The sequence below is a fragment of the Cryptomeria japonica genome, chromosome 2 (genome assembly GCF_030272615.1).
Source record: "Cryptomeria japonica chromosome 2, Sugi_1.0, whole genome shotgun sequence".
Classification (NCBI taxonomy): domain Eukaryota; kingdom Viridiplantae; phylum Streptophyta; class Pinopsida; order Cupressales; family Cupressaceae; genus Cryptomeria; species Cryptomeria japonica.
The window spans coordinates 254,424,348-254,430,347 of NC_081406.1; positions in this window are offsets into that span (position 1 = coordinate 254,424,348).

Genomic DNA, 6,000 nt, shown 5'->3' on the forward strand with positions numbered 1-6,000 from the left:
ACAATTGCATGTCTTTCTTCAAGATCAAAGGAAGCTCTAAATCCTCTTTGGTGATATTATTTGAAAATATGATTTCTCCATCAAGAAGCTCACAACACTTTTCTACCAACACATTAGCCTTATTTGGAGAAATCAATAATACTATATTGATCAAAATGTTGCAACAAACTCCACGTCTTTTATGAAAAATATTTAATTTTTTATCTTGGAGAGTCAAACGTTTTAAGTGTTGACATAATATTCATAGAATATCCTTCTATGATTAGATTCTTAATATTTATTTTCTTATCCTGTCTCAATCCAAAAACTATATCTAATACCTCTGCAGTATTATTAGATCCATCTGGAATCCTATCTGCCCCTTCATCCAAGATCACTCTATCATGATTTATCAAAACAAATCCTACACCACAAGTCTCAGGATTTCCCTTTGCTGACCCATAAAACTTTAATTTTATAAACCCCACATTTGGTGATTTCCACTTGATATTCATTATATCCACCATTTTGCCTCCATTATTAAGAAGACTACCTTCAAAGGGAAGCTTTATGCTATTATAATCTTAAAGACCACCATAATTAGATGAAGAAAAATAAGAGTCTATCCTTTTATTATTAATAACATAGGCTCTAACTACCTTCATAATTGAACTCTCAATGCTGAAAATTACATCCTCAATGTTTCTCCTTTCATTCCTAAGGATTCTTCGATCCCTCTCCCACCAAATGTTTCAAATAACAATTGTAGGAACAAATTACCCTAAAACTAAAAATAAAGATTCTTTGAATAACTTGGGTGAAAACTAAAAAACAATAGGTAATGATGACTAAATTCAGGAAGGCCAATTCATATTTTGCAAGAGCCACAACCAACACTCATATGCAAAGTTACAATTTATAAGTAGATGGTCCCTTGTTTCCACCTCCTTATCACAAAAAAATATAATTAAAAATATGATCAATGATCTTAGAGGCTAATAGGTCAAAAGTAATAATTTTGACTTTGAGACTTAACATGTAAAGGTACTTTCCTTTGGTACACCTGCTCCTAACTAGTAAAAGGGAAAGTTTTTCTTATATTGAGATGGCTCTTGATGGGTGACGATTTCATATCCCTATTTCACTATATATTAGCTTATTTGAGATTGCATCCAAATCATATAGTCATGTGAGTCTTGATAATGAATAACCATTTTCTTTAACTCTCTTTCTAATATGACCTTTTGATTCACTATGGTTGCAACTTCAAAAATAACTCTCCACTTAGTTGAAACTATTCCTTCATGATTAAAAGTTTGAAAATAGTCACACACTTTGTCCCTCCACTAATATTTTAGAGATAATTTTAATTCCTTCAAAAATTTGAAGTCTTCCTAATTGTGGAAGGCTCTTCCATGAGTATTCCTAAAAAAGACATTTTTACGATCATGAATTATCCAAGACAAATAAGGAGAGAAAAAGTTTCAACATTTCATCATAAAGTTTCACATATAAAAACCTTGTGGGGGATCAAGGGCCATGAAGACTCTTTTTGAGTCTTTGGAGTCAAGATATTTTTCCATAATGAGGCCCATTTTGAAATATTATTGGAATATAGTTTTAATACCAACTTTTCTTCCAAAGCCACATTCTTTCTTTCTAAATTGTGCATTTCTTCCATTCCAATTTATTTTGGATAAAAACATTTATCCCAAGACAATAGGTGCATCTTATCTTTTAAGTACTTGTTTCCTTTCCAAAGAATTTTTTTGAGCTTAGACTTTAAACTTGGGGAAACTCCTTTTGGCATAGTCAGAATGTAAGAACTAACATAACATAATGGGGTATTGTTGCCAACACTTTCTACATCATAAGGAATCTAGTTGTTAGGGGAACCTGTTGGTATTATACACTCAAATGAGGATGGTTGATATTGTCATTGATGGCAACCAACCAGTAATGGGTTTCTACACATGCACCAGCATCGCAGACATCATACACTGGCAGGCAAATTCATCGACATCCAGATTACACCGGAAATGAAGTATACTAGCACTCAGGGTGACATGAGACAAATTTATTCTTATATGAATTGTATTGTAAATGTAATTAATTATTTGTAAGCTGACTTGGTGTAATGTAAAAGACTCATATATGTATGAGATCTTATAGATCATTTTTGTAATGAAGAAGAAGGATAGGATAATTATTATTGGTATATGTAAAACAACGAAAGGTTTTGGTTAAGGTATCTGACTAAGCTTAAACCAATACTAAACCAGGCATTAGAGATGCTATTTTGGGCAATACATTGTATTGGATTTAATTATCCATATTGTAGTCAGTGAGACTCTTTCATTGAGTAGTGTGCTCTAGGTTGTTGGCCTTCCTGCATGTGGAGACCCTTATTGTAAGTAATATTTATTCATATTGGCCAGTGAGTAAATATTATGGGTCACAAATCCTACCGAGGTTTTTCCAACAATGGGTTTCCTCGCCAAAATATTTTGTGTTATGATATGAATTTACATTCTCTCTATTATTTCTCTTTACTGCATTATTTCTTGTTTACCGGTACATTGATTTGGGTTGCAAAGTTATAAATAAGTTTAAATATTCCAATAACCAGTGAGGCACTGATTTACACCCCCCTCTCAGTTTCTTTGGGAATGTCATTGAATCTAACAATTGGTATCAAAGCTTGGTCCTCTATTTACAAAAGCCTAATAGGTTGAGGAAGATTCTAAAACTAGTGCTGATGGAAAGTTTGAGAAAATAGTTGGAAAGATCTCTTGAGGATTTTGATGCAAAAAAATTGAAGAATATCAAACTTGAAGATGATATGAGGACTACCCAGGAATTCATTAAAGGACTTCAGGAGAACCTAGTTGTAGCACAAAACAAGATGAAAGAACTTCATGAGCAAATGTAGAAACATGATGATGAAAAGGAAACTCTGAGTGATATTGCAGATAAGTTAAGACAAGAGAAAAATAATATGAGGAATGAAATGCATGATTTAACCATGAGGATATGTAAGGAAATTGAAGATAGGAAGAAGAATGAAGAAGAATTGACTAGAAGACTTAGTGATGGAGGTAATGAAAATCTGAGACTTTGTCATGAAATTGATATGCTAAAGACAAATCCGATTCACATGCAACATGATAAAGAGGAACTTATAAGACAAGTTGGGATTCTAGAAAATGAGTTGATCACTGCAAAATAACACAAAGACAAATTCAAGAAAAGTTTAGAAAGACTTGATGACATGCTGAAAGACAAAAACCTGATTGAGATATAGTTGGAGAACATGGAGAAAGTTTTGGGACTGCAAATAATCATGATCATAGTAAAGTGGTAAGACAATCTAATGCTTATAAATTTAATGGGAAATATTTCAATTGCAATAAATTTGGTCATAGAGAAAATCAATGCAGATTTACAAATAATCAGAATACAAATTTACCCACCGGTCAATGTTCCAAATGCAATAAAGTTAGTTATAACTCATAAAATTGCAGAATGAATGTGAAATACTATGTTTGTGGTAGATTTGGACATTTATCTAATTAATGCAGAACACAAACCGGTCAAGGATATGGAAAGGCTATTCAAAGGAATAATGTAACTTGTTATGCATGTAACAAGATTGGGAATATTGCAAAATTTTGCAGAAGCAAGACTATATAGAAGAGGCCATATTTCATAGGAGAAGAGTAGGGATAAAATTTTGGCCTTGACAACTATGTATTGAGCCCAAAACCCTTAAAGAACGAACATTTATTTTTATGAACCAAATCCCTATCTTCCTTATTGTAAAATTTTACTATGAAAAAATTATTACCATCATATGTGTTAAAAACTTCAATAACCCTCGGCCAAGAAGTTCAAATTCATATAGGAAGAAAATGGATATTAGGAGAGAATTTTGAAAACTAATTGATTAAAGCTCTATTACAAAGTTAAAGAGCTTGGTTCCTGAGAAACTCTTCTAGCAAGGTCACCTTGACAATATCTGCACAATCATCTCGTCTGACATTTTCCAAACCCTAGACTTCCTCAAAAAATAAGGTCTTTTCGAGGCCTTTCCTCACATATTTATTTAATGCTACCTTCTCCCTTGTGTAGCATTGATACTTATCATGGTAAAAACTTCTAAGGGTTCTAGAAGGTTATTCCTTATCTAATTTAATTTTTCTTTCCAAGTTGGTTATGTGGCCTCCTCTTAATTTTAGCAACCATGTTTTGAAAGGAGATTTTTTTAAGATTGAAGGAGTTTCCACTCAAAGGGATGTTATTAGGAAGAGTAGCTAGACAAGGCCTTTCGATATTATTTGAATTTGGAAAAGAGACTAGATTATAGAGAGGAGGGAAAAATACTAATTGATCCCCTACCTACCAGCTACTATGGCCTCAAACTTGCAGCATGTCAAAAGGTTTCCAGCCATGGCTTGACCCAAAATTTTGAAATTGTGTCTTTACATGATTTTTGACAAATTTGGACCTCATTCTCTCTCCTCAATTTGAACTTTTCATTCTATTGCTCATGATTTTTTTTTCTAAATGATTATTGCAATAGTCTTTGCCAATTATCTCTTCATTTCTTCATCTCCAACCCATAAGTAATATGTTTTTGGATTCCATTTGGTCAAATATTTTTAATTTGAATGATTATCATTTTGTGGTGGATAGTTATAATTTTCAATATAATTTTATATATGAGTTGTTGGAGTATGGGTTGAGGGTAGGCAAGGGTGGGAGAATAAGAGTCTCATGTTACCTTAGTTTCTATCATGGGAAATAATCATTCTTTCTCTGTAGAGGTGGATGATGTCCTAGACTTGAGGTATGATCTTAAAGGGATTTATTCTAAATTTCTAGAGGATATTAATTAATAGAAGAGGCAAGAAAGGATTTTGGGATTTTCATTGGTGAAGAAAGATCTAGAATAAACTTTGTAAGTACAAGTGTAATTTTTTATGTTGCTACTTTGTCAAAATAAATATTTTACCTAAAATAATATTAGGAAGAGTAAATTTCAATGCCCTTGTTAATATGTAATTTGTGGGTTTGATGAGAAATCTGTGTCTAATCTTCTTTTCAGTCCCTATAATTTGAAGAGATTTAGAGGTAGTGGTGGCATATCTAGAATTGGCCCTTTATTAATGCTAGTTTTTATTTTCATTTTTGGTCTAGTTTGAGACATCCTCTTATTTTTCTCTCCTTTATTGGTTTCCTAGTATATTCACTCACCTCTATCATTTGTCAAATATAGTTGGAAATAAATCATCAAATAGTTTATGAATATTAGAATCTCATTGAGTGTGTTTTGAAATTTTTTTGGACCCATTAAAATAAAATTTAGCAAGTGCTCTTTCTATAAATTCAATATCCATTTTGTATTTTGATCTAGGCTATATTAAATAAATTGGATTTGGGCTATCTAATTCATTTAGTTTGTTCTGGGTCTCAAATAGAATGTTATAATTAGGTTATTAGGATTGTTTTTTTTTAAGGAAAAATAGGTTTTAAGGGACCCGAAACCCACTTACATATCATAAAGAAAAGCACTAGAGAAGCAAGAAAGGATAGAATGAAGAAAGAAAGGTTGCAAAAGATCAGCACAAAAGATAGTAGACAGAGAAAAGTACAGCAAAATACTAGCAAGATACTCGCACACCTAAAACAAAACTAGAACATCTAGGTGAAAATCATAATGGTCTCCTTAGCATCCCTGAGAAGCATCATCATTGCATTTTCTGCCTCTTTAAGGTCTTTGCTTTCCTTCACCTATTGATTACCTTTAGTCTTCAACTCCAACTCTTTAGCATTTTGCCTAGTTCTGCATCTGGAAGAATGTTGGACAGAGCTAGAACCCAGCTCATAATCAACAATCATAGTATCTTTATTCTACTTATCCTTCACTAAGCAGGCAACCATCGCATTCATATTTTGGGAAGTCACCTTCATCATAGCCAAGCTATGCTCCATGAATTTCCTCATAGCACTCTTGATTTT